This window comes from Pleurodeles waltl, chromosome 3_1 (genome assembly GCF_031143425.1).
Source record: "Pleurodeles waltl isolate 20211129_DDA chromosome 3_1, aPleWal1.hap1.20221129, whole genome shotgun sequence".
NCBI lineage: Eukaryota > Metazoa > Chordata > Amphibia > Caudata > Salamandridae > Pleurodeles > Pleurodeles waltl.
In genome coordinates this window covers 80,104,243-80,115,098 of record NC_090440.1, presented here as the reverse complement: position 1 = coordinate 80,115,098, position 10,856 = coordinate 80,104,243, and positions in this window count along the sequence as shown.

Sequence of the window (10,856 nt, the reverse complement as noted above, 5' to 3'; positions counted from 1 at the left end):
TGAGCTGCTGAAACGCATAAACTGCACGTGTGTCCTAATCTTTTATTAACAGCGCTCTTTAAGTTCATAGCTGAGTAGTTCATGCAGCCTAGGTTTCATCTTTGAATTATGAGATTTAGGCCTTAATTTTGACACTGGTGGTAAAAATCGCCTACCGCCGCGGTGACGGCCGCCAAAGGACCGTCGCCACGGCTACCAGCCAACTGCCGGATTATGACCACAGCTGGATTTCCGCCAGAAGAGTGGCGGAAATCTGTCTGTGGCCATGTCAGTGGATGGCGGTAAGGTGATGCTGCTGCCACCAGCAGTGCTACGCCAGTAGTCCCATGCCAGCCATATTATCACCCATAATATGGCCTGGACGTGTTCTGCTGGCGGGCGCTGCTAGTGGCAGCCGCTCCCCGTCCCGTCATCTGCCGGAGGACCCCCTGAACACAGGTAAGTCGGGTCACCGACAGGGGATTGGGTTTGGGGGTGTTGTGTGTGTGTGTGTGTGTGTGGGGGCGGTGAATGTTTGTGCGTGCGTGGATGCGAGTGTGTGTTGCATGTTGAATGCGTGTGTGCATGTATGGAAGTAGGAGTGCGTGTATGAAAGTGTGTGCGGATGTGTGTGTGAATGGATGTATGCATGCGTGGATGCATGTGGGGATGAGTATGTGTATGCATGTGTGCGTGTGTATGTGCATGAAGGGGGGGCGTAAATGTAGGGGGTGGGAGGCTTTGGAGAGGTGGGGGAGAAGAGGAGACCCCTATTAGTGACAGAGAAGGAATTCCCTGTCACTGATAGTGCCTACTGCCATGGTTTTCGTGGTGTTAAGAAAGCCACGTAAACCATGGCAGTGGGTGGGGCCATACTCCCGCAGACGGAACAGTGACGGCCGCCGGGCAGGACATGGATATCTCCAGCCCGGCGGCTGTTACCACAAAAAACACTTTTTCCTCACATTTCGGTGAGGAAGGTTCTGGAATCTGAGAGAAGCCACAAATTTCCTTCCACCCTGCATTCCTCCAAGTCTCCCGATAAAAATGGTACCTTATTTGTGTGGGTAGGCCTAGTGCCCGCAACAGGAATAGATCACACAACGGTCAATGTTGGTCCTTCCACTAGGGCAACTGTTGACCCTGGGGTGATCCATTCCTGATGCAGGCACTAGATACAGGCACTCAAGTGGGTTAGCGATTTACCAGGACAGTTGGGAAAACACTGGGTGGTAGGAATTTTGTGGATCACAGCATATTCCTGTAGTTTGTGTGCTATATTTTTATTCAACATTTCACATTTGCAGGGTATTCTGGGTAAGAAAACTTTGGGTAATCCACACAAGTCACACCTCTGTGGACTCCCCTGGATTTTTATTTTTCAGAAATGTTTGGGTTTGGTAGGTTTCCCTAAATGGCCGCCAAGCCCAGGACCAAAAATGCAGGTGCCTGCCTTACAAAACCAGATTGTTTTGTGATAGATATGTTCATGTCTTCACAATACGATTTGGGCGGTAGAATTTGGGGCTTGTAAGGAAATGCCTCCTTGGCATGGTTACCCCCTGACTTTTTGCCTTTGCTGATGCTAAGTTTTAATTTGAAAGTGTGCTGAGGCCTGCTAACCAGGCCCCAGCACTAGTGTTCTTTCCCTAACCTGTACTTTTGTTTCCACAATTGGCACACCCTGGCATCCAGGTAAGTCCCTTGTAACTGGTACCCCTGGTACCAAGGGCCCTGATGCCAGGGAAGGTCTCTAAGGGCTGCAGCATATCTTATGCCACCCTGGGGACCCCTCACTCAGCACAGACACACTGCTTGTCAGCTTGTGTGTGCTAGTGGGGATAAAAAGACTAAGTCGACATGGCACTCCCCTCAGGGTGCCATGCCATCCTCACACTGCCTACAGGTATAGATAAGTCACCCCTCTAGCAGGCCTTACAGCCCTAAGGCAGGGTGCACTATACCATAGGTGAGGGAATAAGTGCATGAGCACTATGCCCCTACAGTGTCTAAGCAAAACCTTAGACATTGTAAGTGCGGGGTAGCCATAAGAGTATATGGTCTGGGAGTCTGTCATGCACGAACTCCACAGCACCATAATGGCTGCACTGAAAACTGTGAAGTTTGGTATCAAACTTCTCAGCACAATAAATGCACACTGATGCCAGTGTACATTTTATTGTAACATACACCCAAAGGGCACCTTAGAGGTGCCCCCTGAAACCTTAACCCACTACCCGTGTAGGCTGACTGGTTTTAGCAGCCTGCCACACACCAGACATGTTGCTGGCCACATGGGGAGAGTGCCTTTGTCACTCTGTGGCTAGTAACAAAGCCTGTACTAGGTGGAGGTGCTTCACACCTCCCCCTGCAGGAACTGTAACACCTGGTGGTGAGCCTCAAAGGCTCACCCCCTTTGTTACAGCACCCCAGGGCATTCCAGCTAGTGGAGTTGCCCGCCCCCTCCGGCCGCGGCCCCACTTTTGGCGGCAAGGCCGGAGGAGATAATGAGAAAAACAAGGAGGAGTCACTGGCCAGTCAGGACAGCCCCTAAGGCATCCTCAGCTGAGGTGACTCTGACTTTTAGAAATCCTCCATCTTGCAGATGGAGGATTCCCCCAATAGGGATAGGAATGTGCCCCCTTCCCCTCAGGGAGGAGGCACAAAGAGGGTGTAGCCACCCTCAGGGCTACTAGCCATTGGCTACTAGCCCCCCAGACCTAAACACACCCCTAAATTCAGTATTTAGGGGCTCCCCAGAACCTAGGAACTCAGATTCCTGCAACCTAAGAAGAAGAGGCCTGCTAAGCTGAAAAACCCTGCAGAGAAGACGGAGACAACAACTGCTTTGGCCCCAGCTCTACCAGCCTGTCTCCCCCCCTTCAAAAGACACTGCTCCAGCGACGCTCTCCCCAGGGACCAGCGAACTCTGAATCCTCAGAGGACTGCCCTGCATCTAGAAGGACCAAGAACTCCAGAGGACAGCGGCCCTGTTCACCAAAGACTGCAACTTTGAAACAAAGAAGCAACTTTGAAACAACTTGCGTTTCCCGCCGGTAGCGTGAGACTTTACACTCTGCACCCGACGCCCCCGGCTCGACTTGTGGAGCACAATCACTTCAGGGAGGACTCCCTGGCGACTGGAAGACCGTAAGTAGCCAGAATAGACCCCTCTGAGACCCCACAGCGACGCCTGCAGAGGGAATCCCGAGGCTCCCCCTGACCGCGACTGCCTGCTTCAAAGATCCGACGCCTGGTAAAGACTCTGCACCCGCAGCCCCCAGGGCCTGAAGGATCCGACCTCCAGTGCAGGAGCGGCCCCCAGGTGGCCCTCACCCTTGCCCATGTGGTAGCTACCCCGAGGAGCCCCCCCCTTGCCTGCCTGCATCGCTGAAAGGACCCCTTGGTCTCCCATTGAAACCTAATGAAATCCCGACGCGTTTGCACATTGCACCCGGCCGCCCCCTTGCTGCTGAGGGTGTACTTTCTGTGTGAACTGGTGTCCCCCCCGGTGCCCTACAAAACCCCCCTGGTCTGCCCTCCGAAGACGCGGGTACTTACCTGCTGGCAGACTGGAACCAGGGTACCCCCTTCTCCATTGAAGGAGCACCACTTTGGGCACCACTTTGCGTTTTGGGCACCACTTTGACCTCTGCACCTGACTGGCCCTGAGCTGCTGGTGTGGTAACTTTGGGGTTGCTCTGAACCCCCAACGGTGGGCTACCTTGGACCTAAACTTGAACCCCGTAGGTGGTTTACTTACCTGCAAAAACTAACAAACTCTTACTCCCCCCAGGAACTGTTGAAAATTGCCCTAAGTGTCTAGTTTTAAAATAGCTATATGTCATTTATGTGGAAACTGTATATGCTATTTTGCTAATTCAAAGCTCCTAAAGTACCTACCTGCAATACCTTTCATTTGAAGTATTACATGTAAATCTTGAACCTGTGGTTTTTAAAATAAACTAAGAAAAGATATTTTTCTATACAAAAACCTATTGGCCTGGAATTGTCTCTGAGTGTGTGTTCCTCATTTATTGCTTGTGTGTGTACAACAAATGCTTAACACTACTCCTTTTATAAGCCTACTGCTCGACCACACTACCACAAAATAGAGCATTAGAATAATCTCTTTTTGCCACTATCTTACCTCTAAGGGGAACCCTTGGACTCTGTGCATACTATTCCTTACTTTGAAATAGTGCATACAGAGCCAACTTCCTACAGGGCTGAACTAAATTGGGGAGCTCCCAAGAGAGAACTCTCTCTGTGTTTGCGCCGCATGCACCTGTTCTGTGGATTGGGCTAACCCACTATTGTCCCGCTGCACAGACTGTGGTTGCGAAGGGACAGCATGACTGTCCTCATCACCTCCCTCATAATCAATGGAAGAGGAGTTATCAAATGGGATTCCTCTGACAAAAAAATCACCCTGAGAGTCTGTGCCATTGTCCTATCCCTCAGATGCTGTCTCAGTCTCTGATCCTACATTAAAGCTGTCCTCCATAACCCAAGTGAGGGTTTCAGCAGCAGTCATCAAACAAGATGCCATCTCTGCTACTGGCTAAATTGTCGCTCTAAAACACTAGCCTATGTAGACAGTCACAAAATTGCTGGTGTGTGTGAAACGTGCAACAGTAGAGGTCACCTTACCTTCGCTTCTTCTCTCAATCAGCACGTTCTTTCACGACAATCAAAATTCACCTTGTCACATACCAATCGTCACAGTCTTTAGCGCCTCTAGCGTCCAGCCCAACAATCTTTATTGGTGCTCCCACTCCCATGACCTCCTCCTCAGATTCCCTCACTACCACCCAGCAAAAGTGCTGTTTATCTCTCCATAGCCCCCCCACACATACATTTCATTTGTATTATAGCACAGGTAGTGGCTGACTTTACTAATCCACGCAGCTATTTACATAAAATACAGATTTGATGTTTGCCATAGGCATATTAACCTTCTGTGCTACTTTATGGCATAAAAACTGCTCTAGACAAAAGTCGGATCCTTTTGTAGTAGAAACATAATCACAAGACTTACTTGACTTTTTCATTGCTGTCTAAAAGCTACAGTTGAAACGCGTCAGTTGAAGCATGTGCACTGCTTTGAAGACGCAAGCTGCAATTGCAAGAGAACTAGTGGTGACTATTGAAATATATGTTGGTGTGGTTTTCCTGGGGGCCGAACACAGCCCCCAGGGAAACCACACACACGTTGCCAAAAGTGATCGCTTCCTGCTCTGATCAGGAACACAGATAGTGACGTCAACCGCCACACCGCGTGCTGACGTCACAAAGGGGCGGGTGGGGGGATGATGAGAGACACGGAAAATCTTCCATGTCTGCCGGGGATATTTTCATTTAAAAAAAATCCCCTGATGCAATGCATCAGAGGATTTTTTAACCCCCTCCCTGGTGTCGGACGCTGGTCGTGACCCGCACCAGGGAGGTAGCATAGGCGTTGGCCATAGCCCCCCGCACATACATTTCATTTGTATTATAGCGCAGGTAATGGCTGACTTTACTAATCCACTCAGCTATTTACATAAAATACAGATTTGACCTTTGCAGTAGGCATATAAACCTTCTGCGCTACTTTATGGTATAAAAACTGCCACTGGGCAAAAGTCAGATCCTTTTGTAGTAGAAACATAATCACAAGACTTATTAACTTTTTTGTTGCTGTCTAAAAGCTACAGTTGAAGTATGTGCATTGCTTTGAAGACACAAGCCTAAACTGCAAGAGAACTGGTGGTGACTATAGATATATATGTGGGTTTGGTTTTCCTGGGGACCGAACACAGCCCCAAGGGAAACCACACATGCGTTGACAAAAGTGATCACTTCCTGCTCTGATGAGAAAAACAGATGGTGATGTCAGCACGCCGCACCGCGTGCTGACGTCCCAAAGGGGCGGGTGGGGGACGCGGAGAGACACAGAAGATCTTCTGTGTCTCCTGGGGGGTTTTTCATTTAAAAAAATCCCCTGATGCAATGCATCAGAGGATTTTTTAACCCCACTCTCTGGTGTCAGACACTGGTCATGACCGGCACCAGGGAGGTAGCGTGGGCTTCGTCCACTGGCCAACGGCCGCACTAAAGAGGTTACATGTTGTTACTATGCCCTTCTTTTAGCGGGCATCAAGCTGCAGTACACACTAATCATGACAATACAAGCCACTGGTTAACCACAATGAAATACTTTACTTTGAAATTCTTCTGGCACACATAATCCATAGAAAGGATCTGTTTCCTATGCTGATCATTTTCAACACACTCATACAGAAGGGCACAAGCAAACTGCACTTCAGAAAGTAAAATGAGACGATATACATATTAAACTAACTTCAATTTAACCTCACTATTATGCATACATTTAGTTTCTGCCTACTAACCTAATCTCAGAACAACCTAAATTCTGCGGGTAACTGTTTGACGGTGTATACTGATAACACTAAGGGACAGATTTATGAAAAGTGGCGCTTTACCTAGTGCATCGCCACTTTTATTGCGCCTCTTAGTGCTCCCCTAATGCCACCATGTGTGCATCGTATTTAATATAAAGCGCACCATGGCGGTAGTTATGGAACTAGCGTCAACATTTTTTATGCTAGTTTGGTGCTTTGCAGGATTAGCGTACAAAATTTTGACGCTAATCCTGCAAAGCACCCAGAGGCCCATTGTAACCAATGGGAGACTCCTTTTAACGCCTGCTCTGAGCAGGCATTAAACATGCCGATAAAAATGGCACAAAGAAATCTTTTAGATTTCTTTGTGCCATTTTTTCGCCCCACTAATGGGGGAACGCCCCCCTTGCATACATTATGCCTGGTGCAGGTATAATGTGGCACAAGGGTTTACAAAGTGGTGCAATACATGCATTGCACCACTTTGTAAATACGGCACAGCTATTTTGGCCTCGTTGGGCCACATTAGCGTAAAACAAATTATATTAATGTGGCGCAAGGAGGCACTAGGGGCTCTTTAATATGCCCCTAAGGATCTTAAAACGTCCACTTCAAGTCGGCGTCTTACTTGTTTTAGGAAACCCCATGAGGCTTTACTGTCCTCCCCTTTAGCTCATTGATTAGGATGAGTCATGAGTCTAGAATAAACTTCATTTATTTCAGAGGTCAGTCTATTAAAGAAGCAATGGAATCTGAAACGTTTTGGTCAAGGGCTAGCCTTGGGGACATTCTTTTATCTGCAGATTGGGCAAATGTCTCAACATTTAAAACCTTTTATTGCAAGCCTGTTCTTCATATGGCAAATTATGTTGCAACTATGCTTTAAACACGCATAACAGGAGCTCCTGGTCTTGTAATAAAATGTGAAGTTTCCTAAGCATTAGAGAAGGAAAGTCTTAACTTTATTAAAGGCACAGAGACAAGTATTATCCCACCTCTATTGATGCTTGATTACCCTAAATTGTCTTTTATTGTACTGCCTGAATCACCACTAACATCGGTTTGATTGGCTTTCTGGTCCAGCCATTTTCAGAGATGTAGATTATTTTGACAAAGAAAAAGTGATCTGGATTTTGGCAAAAGGATCAGCAATTCGCCCATTTCTTATTTCTATGACATCACATTAATTTTGTCAAAAGTCTGGTTTCATCGATCATTGTACTTTAGACATGGCAGTTGGTGTTTTCCTGGGAAATTCTCTGTTTCATTCACCTCCGCTGCCTGCTCTTCCAAGAAAAAAAACTTGTTGTTCGCAGAAAAGAATGGGTGTACAGACTGTTTATTTGCTACTGTTTTTTTTACTTCATTTGTAGTTTTGCTATAAAGACTTAGGCCCTCATTCTGACCCTGGCGGTCGGTGATAAAGCGGCGGCCAAGCCGCCAACAGGCCGGCGGTCTAAAATATGCAATTCTGACCCTGGCGGGAACCGCCAACTCAGCCCGCCAACTTAACACTCCGACCGCCACAGCGGTACAAACAAACAGCGCGCCGGTTCCCGCCAACAGCCAGGCGGCAGACAATGTACCGCCCACCCTATTACGACCCACCAATCTGCCACCTTTTCCGGGGCGGGAGCACCGCCGATAAGAACACGGCGGAAACAGACTACGAACGGGAAAACGCTCACCTCTACGCACTCCACGCGAGATTCCGGCAGTATGGAGCCAGAGTTGCAGGTCATCCCCGCACTCCTATTCCTGCTCATATACCAGGAGCACGCCCGGCGGCGCGGAAGACATCGGTGAGTACTGCACCTACGACACAGGGGAGGGAAAAGATTACCGGCACACACCCACCCACCCACACCCACTACAACACACACATCAATGCATTCCCACAGATCACTGTCACAACCCACAAACCACCCCCCTCCGAAATAATGCAAAGACCAAAAGAAGAGATCATAAACGGCCAGATATATTGAAATATGGACACCAGTAAGCCCAATAAATAAATAAACTATGTACAAAATATATACAGCTACTAAATGTAGTCCAACCACTGTCCGTGGATCACAGGGGTCCTGTGCAAAGGGGCAAGGCCCAGTCCCACGACAAGAACTCCACGGAGAGAACACTGCAGGGGCATCAGAAAGAAAATAGGACAGGCACCTCAGGGGGAAGGGAAGGGGGGGCACCTCAGCCACTTGAGTACACGACGCCAGATCCACGAGGGGACTCCATGACCACTGGCCCATCCTGGGGAGAGCAAAGCCACAGTCCAAACAGTCCATACAGTGGGTGGGCTGCCCACTGGCCCATCCTGGGGAGAGCAAAGCCACAGTCCAAACAGTCCATACAGTGGGTGGGCTGCCCACTGGCCCATCCTGGGGAGAGCAAAGCCACAGTCCAAACAGTCCATACAGTGGGTGGCCTGCCCACTGGCCCATCCTGGGGAGAGCAAAGACACAGTCCAAACAGTCCATACAGTGGGTGGGCTGCCCACTGGCCCATCCTGGGGAGAGCAAAGCCACAGTCCAAACAGTCCATACAGTGGGTGGGCTGCCCACTGGCCCATCCTGGGGAGAGCAAAGCCACAGTCCAAACAGTCCATACAGTGGGTGGGCTGCCCACTGGCCCATCCTGGGGAGAGCAAAGCCACAGTCCAAACAGTCCATACAGTGGGTGGCCTGCCCACTGGCCCATCCTGGGGAGAGCAAAGCCACAGTCCATACAGTCCATAACAGACCCCACTGCCACTGGAGGAGGCAAGTTGGCCAGAGGACATCCTGCAGCCCTGCCCGAGATAGATCCTGCCCTGCCACGTCTGCCAAAGGGCCAGCGCTCCTTGCCTTGAAGGGCCCAGTTCAGCGGTTCTTGAGACGGCGGGGCCCAGTTCAGCGGTCCTTGCCCTGAAGGGCCCAGTTCAGCGGTTCTTGAGACGGCGGGGCCCAGTTCAGCGGTTCTTGAGACAGCGGGGCCCAGTTCAGCGGTTCTTGAGACAGCGGGGCCCAGTTCAGCGGTCCTTGCCCTGAAGGGCCCAGTTCAGCGGTTCTTGAGACAGCGGGGCCCAGTTCAGTGGTTCTTGAGACGGCGGGGCCCAGTTCAGCGGTTCTTGAGACAGCGGGGCCCAGTTCAGCGGTTCTTGAGACGGCGGGGCCCAGTTCAGCGGTTCTTGAGACAGCGGGGCCCAGTTCAGCGGTTCTTGAGACAGCGGGGCCCAGTTCAGCGGTCCTTGCCCTGAAGGGCCCAGTTCAGCGGTTCTTGAGACAGCGGGGCCCAGTTCAGCGGTTCTTGAGACGGCGGGGCCCAGTTCAGCGGTTCTTGAGACGGCGGACGGTCTATGGCCAACTGCTAATTGCCTGGTGGTGCCCTCCTGGGCAGCGGGGATGGTGCTCCTTCACTGCCCACCTGGGCTGTGGGTGGTGGGGCCCTCCTGGCCAGCTGGGCTGGGTCCTCCCTGGGCAGCGGCTATGGGGGTGGTGGGCTCTCCCGGGGCAGCTGTGCCGGTTCCTCCCGGGGCAGCGGCTATGGGGGTTGTGGGCTCCTCCTGGGCAGCAGGCCTGCTGCCTGACCTCTCCGACTTGCTGCCCTTGCCCTCCTTAGTCGTGGGCCTGTGGCCCTTGCCTCCCTTTGGAGCTGTGGCTGGTGACTGTCTCTGGGTGGTGTCCGGGGGGGATGTAGAAGGCGGGCTCCTGCGGCGCCCCTTCCGCCTTCTGCTCCTCTTCCCAGGGGGTGGGCTGGCTGTCCCCTTGCTGCTGGGCGAAGATCCAGACATGCGGGCTGGCGGGCTCCAATACCCCTGCACCCTTGTCAAGGGGGCTGCAGGGCTGGTGGTGGCTGAGGTGCTCTTCTTACCCCGACGAGAAGGAGGGGGGGGCTCAGGGTCAGGAAAGAAGTTAGTAGTGGCGAGGAAGAGCTTCTTGGGACAATGGAGAGTGGTAGGTACAGTGGGAATGGGAGTGGAGGGAGAGGATGTGGTTGTAGGTGAGTCACGTTTGCTGTCTTTGGGTGCAGGTGCAGGAGGGATAGGCTGTCGTGAGGTGGATGGCTGTTGGGTGGGTGGGTGGCTGCTTTTGTGTGGTGTGGAAGAGGGGGTGACAGACACAGTGGGAGAGGACACAGGGGACGTGTAAATGGCAGTGGGGGTGGTGACTGCACGTGTGCGGACTGGAGTGGAGGGTGTGCTGGTGATGGAAACACTGGCTGATGGTGAGGTGAATGGAGGTGTGAGTGTAGACGTCACAGGGAGGGAGGAGGGAGACGAGGAGGTGGGGGTCACAGAGGTGGTAGTGACTGTTGGCATGTCTGCATCGGAATGTTGCGTGTGTGAATGTCTGCGTGATCTGTGGTGCTTATGTTTGGATGAGCTTCTCTTGGGTGTTGAGGTGTGTGCAGGCTGGTCTGATGGTGTGGGTGGGACAGGCAGAGGAACAGGAGACTGGGAGGAGGGAGTTAGTAGAGGCAGGC